This window comes from Aotus nancymaae, unplaced genomic scaffold (genome assembly GCF_030222135.1).
Source record: "Aotus nancymaae isolate 86718 unplaced genomic scaffold, 86718_ANA_hifiasm-v0.15.2.pri h1tg000115l, whole genome shotgun sequence".
In the NCBI taxonomy this organism is placed as follows: Eukaryota; Metazoa; Chordata; class Mammalia; order Primates; family Aotidae; genus Aotus; species Aotus nancymaae.
In genome coordinates, this window is record NW_026988530.1 from 13,108,763 (window position 1) to 13,124,248 (window position 15,486).

A 15,486-nucleotide genomic window follows, 5' to 3' on the forward strand; every position below is an offset into this window, starting at 1 on the left:
TTGCCTTTGCTCCCAGGGATTACTTTTTTGCTGAGGAAATACCTCAGTTTTTCAGAACAATTACACTTTTTACCCTGCTTTTGTTAGAGAATTTCTCTGGTTGAATCTTCCTAACAGAAAAGAGGTTTTAGGCAGTTTTATATAAAAATCACTAAGAGTTTGGTAAGGAATTGTACCATCTTTCTGTAGTGTTTTCATGAAGATGTGTTGCTTACATGAAAGGCAAAGAAGGGGCTGCAAAGTTATACCAAGCAGCACACTGGGGTGTGGGGATGGGAGCTATGACCACAAGGGGCTTTAGCTCTGGGTTTTGTTTGAGGAAGGCACTGCCTCTCAAGCTTGGAGTCTTCCTAGACTGTGGCTGGGTCTTGGGGGCATCAGGTTTTGGAGGTATGGAGGAGAGTGTCTATGTGCAGTGATTGTGAATGTCCTTGGGAATTTTTATGCATGTTCAAAGTACAACACAAGTATTAATTTTTTAAATAGTTGATGTATGCACACTTTACATACATCAGCTGTTCATTCTCTACCACAGCTGTAGCTTAAGGTAAGTTTAATATTTCCACTCCTCAGATACAGTTTGTATAAAGATAAATTTCCCAAACTCATGGCCTTCTCAATAGAGGAGGGAGGTGCAAAATCAGGAATGGGTGGAAGGTTGATGCTATGGGCTACTATACTGCATTCATCACACAGCCCTTGTATAACTCATCACCCTAGCAGTGACTTTGAGAACCTAGGTGTGCATGTGGAAGTACAATAGCCTATAGAAATTCTAAGCACTCTCTATCATTATGGGATGGTCTTAATGGTCACATAACCCAGGATTAGAATAGGTAAATTTTATAGTGGACTTCCCTGTGGTTAGAAATGTGAAACACACATGGAAAGGTTACAAGCTTTTGCTGCTGTGATTGGGTTATTCCTCAGCTCCTGTTTAAAAGCAGAGAACAGGCTGGGTGTGGTGGCTCGTGCCTGTAATCCTAGCACTTTGTTAGGCCGAGGTGGGTTAATTACTTGAGGTCAGGTGTTTGAGACCAGCCTGGCTATCATGGTGAAACACTGTCTCTACTGAAAATATGAAAATTAACTGCATGTGGTGGTGGGTGTCAGTAATCCCAGCTAGTTAGGAGACTGTGGCAGGAGAATCACTTGATCCTGGTAGATGGAGATTGCAGTGAGCCTAGATCATGCTACTGCATTCCAGCCTGAGCAACAGAGTGAGATGAGGAGGATGGGTCTATAGCTCCATCTGCTGTAACTCACCTTCTTCATAAGCCAGCCTCATGTCCACACCACCCAATACAACCCAAGGGACTTCTTCAGTAGAATCCATGTGGTGACACTTGCCCTATGTCTCCTAGATCAACAAGAGTACCCTGCAGCAGCATGTTCCCATATGGATCCCTTTCAGGGATCCCTCTCACTTATCACAGTAAGTTCTTCCTTTGTCTGAAAGGGGAATTTTATTTTCCTATGTTTCTTTTTATTGTACTTGAATAAAGATATGAGAATCTTACCAAGTACATTATAGATGACTTAGTGAATTTCTAGGTAGGAAAATGTAAAATGAGAATTCATATAAACCGTCAGCAAGCATTTTCCTCAGGAGAAAATCTTTCTTGAAAATTATGAATTTACAACCAAAATAAACTTTAAAATCCTGCCCAAAAAGCTGGTGCCTTTCTACAAGTGTTTTCTAGGCTTTGTGTTTGGGGCCGTTAGCCTCCACCACAATTTTCCATCTGGTTTTCTAATAGCACCCGTTAGGAACAGTTAGGAAAAAGACCTGTGTACACAGGACACAGCATAATCTTACCCTCAGTGTTTTTCTTTCTCTTAATGCAGGAAGAGTCATCATCACTTTCCCAGTGGAGCAGTATGTATTCTGGGATCACCATTTTGCTTAGGAAAAATCTTAATGTTGAGAAAGGTGACACTTTCTTGCCTGCTTTTTCTGGAGAGGCACTTTCATTGGACCTTCCTTTTGGAAAACAAGGTTTGGGCAGAAATTAAGAGTGTACTGAAGAGTGGTGACTCTCCTCCATATTTCCTGTTAGCTGTAGTGTCATTTTTATGAAATAGAATGGGATACCGCAAGGTGGGGGTTATAAGGTAAGAGTCTGTGTATAGTGATTGTGAATGTCTTTGGGAGTGTGTGTACATTTCTCCAGAAAGCATGTTTCCATGTGCACAGCTCAACACAAAGGTGAATGTTGTAAATAAAAATTTCATCACCACTGCACACCTTATGTAAGTCAGTCCGTTTATCCTCCACCACATCTGTAGCTGGAGGTAAGTTTAATATCTCCAGTAATCAGATGGAGATAGTGCAGAGATGAGATTGCCAAGCTCTTTATCTCTTCTGTGGAAGAGGCAGAGGTGAACTCAGCAGTGGGTGGAACGTTGATGCCACGGGCTACTACTCTGAAGTAATCACACAGTTCTGGTAAAATTTGTCATTATGTGAGAGAGTTTTAGCACCTAGGTGTGCATATGGAAGTTTGATAGCCTTTAGAAATCCCAAACACTGTCTCTCTCACAGGATTGTCCCAAACATCACATAACTCAGTGTAGGAATAGGTACATTTTACAGTGCACTTTGGTGTGGTCAGAAGTGGGAAACAGACATTGAGAGGTCAGGATTTTGGCTGCAGTGCTGGATTATTTTCTCAGCTCCTGGTCAAAAGCAGAAAATAGTCAGACTTACTATATTATATTTAATGAGATGATCACTACAAGCCTTACATATGCTGCAGTTCAGCACACACACCCAAGACACAGCACCAAATAACTGAAGGAAAGTCTAGGCGCAGTGACTCACGCCTGTAATCCTAGCGCTTTGGGAGGCTGAGGCAGGTGGATCACGAGCTCAGGAGTTCAAGACCAGCCTGGCCAATATGGTAAAATCCAGTCTCGAAAAATACAAAAAGTAGCCATGTGTGGTGGCATGTTCCTGTAGTCCCAACAACTCAGGGAGGCGGAAGTTGCAGGGAGGCAGAGGTTGCAGGGAGCCGAGATCGTGACACTGCACTCCAGTCCAGGTGACAGAGCAAGACTCCATCTCATAAAAGAATTGAAGGAAAAACTTGGGTGTTATCCTGATACTCATCTCTGCTGGAATCTTCTGCACAGCTGGGTTGGAGAGGGTCAGAACCCCCACCTACTGCCCCCCATGATGTGCTGTCCCAGTGCTGGAGTCAGAACCAGCAAGAGCATGGTAGGATAATTGAGTATTTTCAAGTCTTGATCTAGTCATCTTTAAAACAAAAGTTTAGTGAATACATAGAATATTTTGGCTGGAATTAAGTCTCCTCTTTGAAGAAAGGTTGCTTTTTATCTAGTACGAAATGATCTAAGAGGGACACAGAAGTAGCACATGTGGATCCTGAGGAGGAAATGACCTCAAGGGGATCACAAAGGGAGGACAAGTTAGCTCAGGTCAGTTTAGGAAGGAGGAGCCCTGAAATGCTGCAGGGAAGCATGGCCTGCCCTGTGTGGTGCACCCTGCTTGAGATGGGCTATCTCACATTGAGAAGCTTGTGTTAGCTAGAGGACTAAGTCCTCATTGTCCATGGCTCTTCTCATGATCCCATTTGCTTGCCTTTATCATCAAGCAGGATGGGCCAGCAGCAGTTCAGCCTGTGCTGTTAACCCAGCTTCTCCACACAGGCCAGCACCCTCTTCACAGCACCCAAGGCCACCAGAGTGGTTCCTTCAGTGGAACCAATGTGTTGATTGTTACTCTGTTTTCCAGATACAGAATTTGTTCCAGCACATAACCTTCCTGGGATAAATTCATCACAGCAAGTTATAGCCGTTTACAAGGTAAAGTCTTCTTTCTTTGAAATGGGTATTTTCTTGTTCATTTTAATTAGAATATGGAAATATTATACTGCACATTATAGATGACCCTTTCTTGGTGGGATAATGCAAAGTGAGTTTTTTTCCAACTAAGTACTGATTCAAGATGGCATCCATAAGTTGACAGCTCTTTACAAACTGTGGCAGGAAGCATATTTTTTCAGGAAAAATACTTTTTTTTGAAAAAGTGAATTTGTATGAAAATAAAGTGGAAACATCATAGCATCATGGAAAAACATTGTGCCTTTCCACAGACATCTAGGCATTGGGGCTATTGCCTCTACCAGTATTTCCCACCTGGTTTTGTAATCTCCCCAAGTGAAGACAAAACCTGTGCACACAAGACACAGCATGCCTGACCCTCATAGAGTTTTGTTTTTTCTTTTTTCCTAAATGCAGGGGCACTCAACTTTGTTGGATGATGGTATGTATTCTGGGATCACCCCTTTGCTAAGAAAAATCTTAGTGTTGACAAAGGTGGTACTTTCTAGTCTACATTTGCTGGAAAACAAATCTGGTTGGAACTTCCTGCTGGAAATGAGGTTTGAGCAGTTTGGTGTAAAAAAGATGGAGAGTCCATTAAAGAACTTGAGATGATCTCCTCTAGTTTCTGGAAGCAGCAGCATCATTTAGATAGAATAGGATGATGTGCATCAGGGTCAGGAGGTATAAGGAAGAGAGTCTCCATGGAGTGATTGTGGATGTCTTTGAGAGTGTGTGTGCTTTCCCCCAGAAAACATGTGTAACGCACAACACAAAGATTAACGTTCTAAAAACAAATTTCATCACCACTGCACTTTTCATAAATAAGTCCCTTCATCCTCTACCACAGCTGAATGTGAAGGTTAGTTGTATATTCCCATCCTCAGAGATGATGCAGTGGTGAACATTTTCTGTTCTTGTCTCCTCAATGGAGCAGACAATTGTGAACTCAGGAGTGGGGGAAAAGATGATGCTATGTTCTACTGCACTGGAATCATCATGCCCTGGTATGATTCGTTACTGTGCCAGGGAGTCCTAGCATCTCTGGGTGCACGTGAAAGTGTGAAAATATATAGAAATCCCAAACACTGTCTATTGTTGTTAGATAGTCTCAGTGGTTGCATAACCGAGTGTTGGAGTAGGCATATTGTACAGTCAGCTGTGGTGTGCCCTAGCATAATTCCTCACTATGCCAAGTTGTTCCAGCACTTCTGTGTGCATGTGGAAGAATGAAAACCTATTCAGATCCCAGAAACTATCATTATTGGATGGTCTGAATGGTCAGCTTGCCCAGGGTTTGAGTAGGTACATTGTACAGTGGGCTTTAGTGTGATTGTTAATGTAAAACATACAGAGTTCACAGGCCTTGGGTCTACAGTGGTGGAGTCATTCCTCAGCTCCTGTTCAAAATCTGAGAGCAATTAGTGACATATTCTATCGTATTTAAAGAGGTAATGACCGCAAGTTTTAGAAATTCAGTAGAACCCAATCCCAAGACGTAGTATCTTTTAAAACCTTAAGGATCAAGTTGGGTGTTAGCCTGGCCCCATTTTCCCAGCTGGAATCACATGCAGAGCTGGGTTGGAGAGGATCAGTTCCCCTCCTCTGCACTGCTCACATGACGGGCTGTCTCAGTGCTGGAGTCAGTGTGAGCATGTGCAGCAGTGACCTCCATGGTGCACACACATTATGTTGAAAAGGAAAAGTGGAAGAACAAATATCACAGGCTAAGTAGGGGTCATCTTTAAATGATAGGATAATTGAGTGTTTTCAAGTCTTGTTTGAATTGCCTAATAACAAACAATTAGTTAATAAAATCTTTTGGCTAGAATTAAATCTCCTCTTTCAAGAAAGGTTGCTTCTTATTCAGTACAAAATCTTCTAGAGGAGATGATATACAGAGCAGCAGCACGTACAGATTCTAAGGTGGAAATGACTTTGGCACGAATCAATCAGAGGACAAGTGAGCTCAGGTGAGATTAGGAAAGAGGAGCCCTAAGAGGGGGCCAGGGACACACAGCATGCACTGTGTGGTGTGCTGTTTGAGATTGGCTAGTTCATATTTACGAGGTGGCCTGGAGCTAGAAACCAAAGGCCCTGGTTCCCTTTGTTCCCTATTCTTCTCCTGTGTCTGCTACTCTTCTCCCACATCCACCTCTAGACACTGCTTTAAATGTGTCCCAGAGATTCTGGTATATTGGGTCTTTGTTCTCATTGGTTTCAAAGGACATCTTTATTTTTGCCTTCATTTCATTATTTATCCAGTAGTCATTCAGGAGCACGTTGTTCAGTTTCCATGATGTGTGGTTTTGAGTGAGTTTCTTAATCCTCAGTTCTAATTTGATTGCACTGTGGTCTGAGAGACTGTTTGTTATGATTTCCATTCTTTTGCATTGGCTGAGGAGTGATTTACTTCCAAATACGTGGTGAATTTTAGAGTAGGTGTGATGTGCTGCTGAGAAGAATGTATGTTCTTTGGATTTGGGGTGGAGAGTTCTGTAGATGTCTATTAGGTCCACTTGATCCAGATCTGAGTTCAAGTCCTGGATATCCTTGTTAATTTTCTGTCTTGTTGATCTGTCTAATATTGACAGTGGAGTGTTTAAGTCTCTCACTATTGTTGTGTGGGAGTCTAAGCTTCTTCATAGGTCATTAAGAACTTGCTTTATGTGTCTGGGTGCTCCTGTGTTGGGTGTGTGTATATATATATATATATATTTAGGATCGTTAGCTCTTCTTGTTGCATTGATCGCTTTACCATTATGTAATGTCCTTCTTTGTCTCTTAAAGTATGTTTTATCAGAGACTAGGTTTGCAACCCCTGTTTTTTTTTCTTTTTAAAATTTACTCTCCATTTGCTTGGTAAGTCTTCCTCTATCCCTCCATTTTGAGCCTATGTGTGTTTTTGTATATGAGATGGGTCTCCTGAATATAGCACGCCAATGGATCTTGACTCTTTATCCAATTTGCCAGCCTGTGTCTTTTGATTGGGGTATTTAGCCCATTTACATTTAAGGTTAACATTGTTACATGTGAATTTGGTCCTGCCATTTGATGCTAGCTGGTTTTTTTGCTCATTAGTTGATGCCGTTTTTTCATTGTGTCAATGGTCTTTACCATTTGGTATGTTTTTGCAGTCACTGGCACTGGTTGTTTCTTTACATGTTTAGTGCTTCCTTCAGGAGCTCTTGTAAGGCAGGCCTGGTGGTCATGAAATAGCTCAGCAACTGCATAATGTGGTTGAATATATTCTTAATTTGTGCCTTTTTCTTGATGATATGCGTCAGATTTACGTCATCACCTGGGCACAACTGGAATGTTCATATTTTGACTTAGGGAGAATGAGTTGAACTTTGACTTCATAGCGGGATTTAGCACTGTCTGGCAGTCTTCCTAAGACCCTGGACAGAGGTACGACATTCTTTTTTCTTGTCTTCTCTATTTTCCTGTATGTTGATGGTAATGGCACCACCAGAAATTAATGAGAGGCAGAGAACAGGAGTGAGTTCCTGAAATATCTGACTTGACCCAGAGAGGATATGATCAGCAGGGATGGACTTCACGGTCAGGCCAGACACAGAGTAGTTCCCAGGCCTGGTCTCCCTGTGATTGGGACAGAGAGCAGCTCTTACTTTTCACCTGCTTCTGGGAGTCACCTGACAGCTGGTCCCTGTGTAGTTGCTGTTGGCCAAGTGTGGTTTGGCCCAGAATCCTGTGTGACTGGAAGGAGTGTCAGCTTTCAGGCAGGGCACCTGCCCACACTAGTTGCAGGGTAGGTGAGAAGGGACCCTGCTTCAGTGCAGGGTGAGCTCAGCAAAGGGAGAGGTGCTGCTCCAGAGTCCAGATGGTCCTTGCAGCTCTCCTGTGTGACCTATAAGATATCAATATGCCTGTTTCTCTGAGATAGTCTTGGAATTATTAGTCCCAAACTTTGTTTTGTTTTACTCATGTGTGGATGAATCCTGGCCATGACTAGTCACTGAGAGGGCAGTGACTATGTCCTCATCATGCCTTCTCATCCCAGAGCTCAGCCCTGGGCAGCCCATCTTGGCCTCCAGTGATGTTCCAATGCTTACAACTCCTTTGCTGAGATCCAACACAAGTGTGAAAAGGTGTCCTGTTCATCTTCTGCAGTCTGTTGTTTCTCATGGTAATCAAGAAACCTGAGTGGGTTCTGATCCAAGGTTACAGGAGAATAGGGTTGTCTCTAAAGTCAATGAAGTATCCCCCTCATCTCTATTCTGGCTGCTTTGGTTCAGTTTTTCCCCTTGCAGAAGACGCTCTTTTTTCTGTTTATGAGTTCTCCTTTGGTGGACCAAGCTTTTTTAATTTTTGTTGTGACCTCCCTGCACTACACAGGGGTCCTGGAGCTTGTTCATGTGCCCTTGAAGTACCCATCCGTGAATGATCAGATCAGAGCAGCAACCACTCTTCCAGGAATCATCAGGGGGGAGAGTCACATCTTCCTCATCTTTGGGTTTAGACCTGTGCATTCTGGTGTGGTCCTCAGTGGCATATGTGCCCATTCATATTTAAATAAATGAAAAAATTTGTAACCTCCTCACAAGAGCCATGCTACAATGCCCAGTTGCCAAACGTCTACTCTTAAGAGAGCATCATCATTCTCCCAGAATCATTTGGGAAGCAGCTGCTGTGAGTCTGACCCAGGTTCTGTTCACTGCACTCATCTAACTGAGTGCATGTGCACCAAGACTGGAATCTCAGGGTTCTCAGATTGGAAGTAAGAGATGCTATGAGCCAGTGTCAGTGAACAGTTGAAAGAGATTATTTCATGTCCTGTGTCTCATCCAAAGGTTCACAACTGTGAGCAGTGCCTTCATAAACGTCCCCAAGTTCACAGAGCCCAGGGAGAATCACAGTGGACAGAGCAGCAGTGCTGATGTTTGTGTCTCTGTACATAGGCTCATGAATCTATCCAGGAGGAAATAGACTGATCAGGGAGGGACCAACACTCCAGGGTTGAACAGTGAGAGAGAGTTCTTGGGTACAGTTGGGTTACACTTGTTTTAGAGCCTAGGATGGGATCTCTGAAGTCAGTAAACATAAAAGGAAAATAGATGTAGAATTCTGACTTGGTTTGTTTTGTATCTTAATGAGAAAGTCGTAAGAGTTTTGTTCTCATAGGCTTTGTGAATAGAGAACAGGAGATTAGTATGCAGGTGTAAAGTTGAGTGTGGGGTGGGACACAGCCCCTCACAGGCACTATGTGATTCTGAAGACAAAGTTCTTCATACATGTGCCAAGTGAAAGGAGTCCACTCTCTTTCTCTACATTCTCAGGACCTGCAACAGCACCTTCCTGTGCTGTCCTCGCCATCTGCTCCTGCCCTAAGGGTGCTTCCTCGATTAGATGGCAAAGAAAATCTTTCCTCTGGGATTTCTATGTGTGCCCCAGAATCCTGGGGTCCTGAGGGCAGAACACATGACTGAGCACATTTTTGGCCTCCACTCCTCACCCAGTCTTAATCCAATCCCAAATCCTTGGGCTTTGAATGAAAACAATTGGTTTTCACTTGAGAGGCCCGAGGCCAGCTTTTGCTCAAGGCTCTCTGTGGCTAGCAGGAATCCTAGGGGATATGTGTGGAGGGGTTGCTGTGTTTCTGTAGACAGTGGCTCTCACTCTCCCTGTAGCCTGCTCCCTGGACTAAACTGGGCCCAGGACAGAACTGCTGGACAGCTGGCACAGGGGTCACTTGTCTTGTCACATTCTCCTCTCTGGCCCAACAGTCTTGACCTGCTCCCCACACTCCAGTCAGACCCAGCTTGTTCTCTGTGTCAGGCCTGCCAGGTGCTTTCCCTACTGGTCTTTGCATAGCTCAGGCAAACCCTGAGAGGGCCTCTCATTTATGTGCTGACAACTGCTGGCCTTACCTGCAGATTAAGGCAACTGGGCAAGAGGCTTTACCTCAAATCCTGTTCCATTGTTTCCAAGTGTTCAGAAGATACTGGGATTCTTTTGAGGGCTGAATATTTTCCAAGTCTCTAAGGCCATTCCAGACATAGAATGGCCACTCTAACTGTGACATCAGACATCATCACCTTCCACAGGCCCCAGCACAACTCCAGGCCTATGGCAGGTGCTGCTGACCCAGGGTGTGATCCATAGGTTTATTGGAGGGCCTGACAATGCAGCCTTGACCTTCATTCTGATGTCTTGTATTGGAGAGCAGTAGGACTGGTGGAGGTTGACAGGGAGAAAGGAAAATGGTATTCATGAGGAGAACAGAAACAGGCCCTACAGGAGGAGGAAGGAGGGAATTCCACGTCATACACAACATTGTGAAGAGGGTGGCTGCCTCCTGGAGGAACAGGATGACGTGGTTTCCCCTCTTCCTCAGTTATGGAATGTGAGGGCTGGGAAAGTATGTGGCAAGTCAGGGATCCCTCCCTTATAGCACAGAGAAAATACAGACTGTGGAGAAGGCTCTAGAAATGGGCATGTCAGAGCCTTTGGGGTTGGCTCCACAGCTCCAAGACAGTGGGGTCTGAGCGGTTCTCTCAACTCTAAGTCTCCCCTTTCCTTCTTATGGCTACCCCATCACTGCTCCTTCTCTGGACACTCTGATACTTGCTTCACAGAACTGGAAGACTCCATTGCAGGCAGCCATCTGTAGGTAATTTCTCTCTTTTTATATCCTCTTCCTGACTCATGAGCTCCTTTTTTTTTAGCTCTGGTCCTTTTCTACTTTCCCTGTCATGTGATTGTTCTCCTGAAGGCCCTGGTCTCATCCCACAGTTGAGGTCCTTGGGTCTTCAGTGTTGATAAAATCCCTCTCCAGCCCGCCTGCCCACTGCCTTGACATTGCTCTGTTTACTGACCCCCAGGTTGCAGCTTTGAATCTTGCTGAACAACCCTACAGGGTCCAGGGAGGGAGCCAGGCTGGGGATCAGAAGACCTGGACCCCACCCTGCTGGAGGACCCCCCAGTGACATCTCGGTCTGCTCTGGACACTCCCTTCACAGTGTCCTGCACTGGTATCTCTGGACATGCACTATTGTTCTCTTTCTCCCAGGTGGAAGAAAGTTCTAAACCTGCAAAAAAAGCAACAAAGAAGCTGAAGGTGAAGAAGAAAAGGTGAGAGTGCAGCAGGCAGGATGATGAGGGGGAAGGAGACAACTGCTTGTGTTCTTTATGACTACACTCACTTTCTTCTTGTCCCATCAGGGAAACCAGGAAGAACACCAGGCGGCATGCCCAGAATATTTTGGACATTTGTAAAATATGTTAGAAACCTCTGAAGGCAAGTAAAGGATGCCCTGAGAACATCCTCCAGGAACAGACACCCACTCCATAGCATCAGCCTGCTGGGGTGAGCCCTCCACAGGCTGCTTAGTGAGGGAGATGCTGAGGTGCTGGTTGGGCCACCATGTGTGGGATTCTGAGGGCTGTGCACTGTGTTATTTGTCTGCAGTGACACTTAAACTTACCAACATCTCATTTGGAGGGACCCAGCTCTGTCCTCCCAGCCCCTTGAAGCCAACAGGAAGCATCACTAGTTCATTCTGAGGAGACAGTAGGGTTGATCATGAATCCCCCTGGTTCAGGCCTCCTGGGAAAGGTATGAGAGGGGTGGAGGCACTCCCAAGCTCCTTGTCACACGAGCAAGCAGCCCACCCAGCCCAGTATTGCAGGCTAGCAGGCGCTCAGTAGGTCCTGGCAATGAAACAGTGAACATGGTAAAATCCAAGAGGCACTGAGATATGCCTAGCCTTCAGCTTCTGAGGAGCCCTAGGGGCCTGGGATGGCCTCATTGCTTTCTTTTTCAAGATGAGGTTGGAGGCTTCTATATGTAGAGAGCATGGGTTTGGGCATTGACATTTCTGTATCTGTGTCAGATGCCAGCAAAGCAAAGCCCTGAAGACATTTCAGGGCCATGCTCACTTGGGAGGGGTTGAGGGAAGGATTCAGGGAGCCTCTGTTTTTAAAATATATTTTCCAATCTTGAAATCAGGTACACATATGAATATGTGTGTGTGGGTATATATACACTGTTACTCTTTCAAATGGATGTCTTCTGTAACCCTTTTAGGCTAGAATATACTAAAGTGAGAAATTTATGTCTTACCAAAGCATAATGATTTTAAAAATTACAATGCAGGCTGGGTGTGGTGGCTCACGCCTGTAATCCCAGCACTTTGGGAGGCTGAGGCAAGCAAATCACAGGGTCAGGAGATCAAGACCAGCCTGCCTAACATGGTGAACCTCAGAGGTGGAGGTGGCAGTGAGCCAAGATTATGCCACTGTACTCCAGCTTGGTCAGAGCAAGACTCTGTCTCAAAAAAAAATGACAATGCAAAGACAGGTCTGGTGGGGATGTTAGAAAGACCAGGTCTTACTAGGCAATAACAATGATACGCTCCAGGAAGCTACGCATATTTGATGTGCAGCTCTTCTGTCTGAATGGCACAGAGGATCTGGGTGACAAGGCAGGGTGACGACTCCACCCTGTATCATGAGACCTCCTGCTTCTAGGGTTCAGGAGCATGAGACTCTGCATGTGGATCCTGGAGTCCTTGAAATTCCCCCGTTTCTCTGTGTCTATTTTACTCTTTGGGGAACCAGTCTCCTAAAGATGCCCATGTGAGTGCCCAAGTTCAGTTCTTCCTCCATGACACTTACAGACACTCTCTGTGGACAGATAACCCCTCATAAGAGAGCAGCACACAGGCCTCTGTGCCTTGGCATCTGAGTAGATCTGACTGTGGGGAGCTCAGGGGCCCAAGGTCACCTTGCAGAATCTGAGGAGCTCTCTGAGACCTGCACAGCCATCCTAGGGAGCCCTTTCTCCCTCCACCTCTGTGCCTCCCCAGTGACCCTTGCACCTCTGTGTTGCAGATTCCTCGAACACCAGGAAGAGCCCTGATGGGATGTCAACATGGCTCAGACTTGATGTGGATTCTAATCATTTGAAATCTGTATTACTCTGAAGACTTTTATAATCTTTGCTTAATTTGTTCTTAAATATTTTCCTGATCTCAACCTCTGTTTTTTTAGAGGGCATAAATTGTTCTTGTGTTTCTGTTTTACATTTTTTGATGAAGTTATATTTCAATTGTTTACAGCCTTTCTGAGGTTTCGTTCATACAGGTTTGAGTTTTTGCAATTTTGATAGAAATTTTTGTGTGTGCTTTATTTCATTTTCTTAATGGCTTTTACCTCATTTTAAAAACAAATTCATGTTATGGTAAGTTACATGAAGATGGATTATGTTTATGCTTTGTAGTGGTTTATATTCTGTATGTATTTGACACATATAAGTGTTCATGGTCTGCTGCAGTGGTAACTGCCTGTAATCCCAGCAGTTTGGAAGACCAACAGGAGAACTGCTTGATTCCAGGAGATTAAGACCAGCTTGGGAAATATACTGAGAGCTCATCCCTACAAAAAAAATTTGTTTTTTTTTTTTTTTTAATTGCATTTTAGGTTTTGGGGTACATGTGAAAATCATGCAAGGTTGTTGCATAGGTGCATACGTGGCAGTGTGATTTGCTGCCTTCCTCCCCTTCACCTATAGCTGGCATTTCTCCCCATGCTATCCCTCCCCAACTTCTCACCCCCCCTCTGTCCCCCCCACTCCCCCACAACAGACCCCAGTGTATAGTGCTCTCCTCCCTGTGTCCATGTGTTCTCATTGTTCAACACCCACCTATGAGTGAGAACATGTGGTGTTTGATTTTGTGTTCTTGTGTCAGTTTGCTGAGAATGATGGTTTCCAGGTTCATCCATGTCCCTACAAAGGACGCAAACTCATCGTTTTTGATGGCTGCATAATATTCCATGGTGTATATGTGCCACATTTTTCCTGTCCAGTCTATCATCGATGGGCATTTGGGTTGGTTCCAGGTCTTTGCTATTGTAAACTGTGCTGCAATGAACATTCGTGTGCATGTGTCCTTATAGTAGAAAGATTTATAATCCTTTGGATATATACCCAGTAATGGGATTGCTGGGTCAAATGGAATTGTTATTTCTAGGTCCTTGAGGAATTGCCACACTGTTTTCCACAATGGTTGAACTAATTTACACTCCCACCAACAGTGTAAAAGTGTTCCTATTTCTCCACATCCTCTCCAGCATATTTTGTCTCCAGATTTTTTAATGATCACCATTCTAACTGGCATGAGATGGTATCTCAATGTAGTTTTGATTTGCATTTCCCTAATGACCAGTGATGATGAGCATTTTTTCATATGCTTGTTGGCCTCATGTATGTCTTCTTTTGTAAAGTACTTGTTCATATCCTTCGCCCATTTTTGAATGGCCTTGTTTGTTTTTTTCTTGTAAATCTGTTTTAGCTCGTTGTAAATTCTGGATATCAGCCCTTTGTCAGACGGGTAGGCTGCAAAAATTTTTTCCCATTCTGTTGGATGCCGATTCACTCTATTGACGGTTTCTTTCGCCGTGCAGAAGCTGTGGAGTTTGATCAGGTTCCATTTGTCTATTTTGGCTTTTGTTGCCAATGCTTTTGGTGTTTTGGTCATAAAGTCCTTGCCTACGCCTATGTCCTGAATGGTTTTGCCTAGGTTTTCTTCTAGGGTTTTTATGGTGTTAGGTCTTATGTTTAAGTCTTTAATCCATATGGAGTCAATTTTAGTGTAAGGTATCAGGAAAGGGTCGTTCTGCTTTCTGCATATGGCTAGCCAGTTTTCCCAACACCACTTATTGAACAGGGATTCCTTTCCCCATTGCTTGTTTTTGTCAGGTTTGTCAAAGATCGAATGGTTGTAGATATGTTGTGTTGCCTCCGAGGCCTCTGTTCTGTTCCATTGGTCTATATCTCTGTTTTGTTACCAGTACCATGCTGTTTTGATTACTGTAGCTTGTAGTATAATTTGATGTCCGGTAGTGTGATGCCTCCCGCTTTGTTCTTTTTGCTTAGAATTCACTTGGCTATGCGGGCTCTCTTTTGGTTCCATATGAAGTTTAAGGTGTTTTTTTCCAGTTCTGTGAAGAAGGTCATTAGTAGCTTGATGGGGATAGCATTGAATCTGTAAATTACTTTGGACAGTATGGCCATTTTCACGATATTGATTCTTCCTAACCATGAACATGGAATGTTTCTCCATCTGTTTGTGTCCTCTCTTATTTCAATGAGCAGTGGTTTGTAGTTCTCCTTGAAGAGGTCCTTTACGTTCCTTGTTAGTTGTATTCCTAGGTATTTTATTCTCTTTGTAGCAATTGTGAATGGCAGTTCGTTCTTAATTTGGCTCTCTTTAAGTCTGTTTTTGGTGTATAGGAATGCTTGTGATTTTTGCACATTGATTTTGTATCCTGAGACTTTGCCGAAGTTGCTTATTAGTTTCAGGAGATTTTGGGCTGAGACGATGGGGTCTTCTAGATATACAATCATGTCGTCTGCAAATAGAGACAATTTGACTTCCTCCTTTCCCAATTGAATACCCTTTATTTCCTTTTCTTGCCTGATTGCTCTGGCTAGAACTTCCAGTACTATATTGAATAGGAGTGGTTAGAGAGGGCATCCTTGTCTAGTCCCAGATTTCAAAGGGAATGCTTCCAGTTTTTGCCCATTCAGTATGATATTGGCTGTTGGTTTGTCGTAAATAGCTTTTATTATTTTGAGATACGTTCTGTCGATACCTAGTTTATTGAGAGTCTTTA

The 15,486-nt window shown here is 43.9% G+C and overlaps 1 pseudogene; it reads left to right on the forward strand.

Moving 5' to 3' along the window:
* LOC105707582 (putative GTP-binding protein 6) overlaps positions 1 to 15,486 on the forward strand; it is an 84,652-nt pseudogene that overhangs the window by 25,790 nt on the left and 43,376 nt on the right.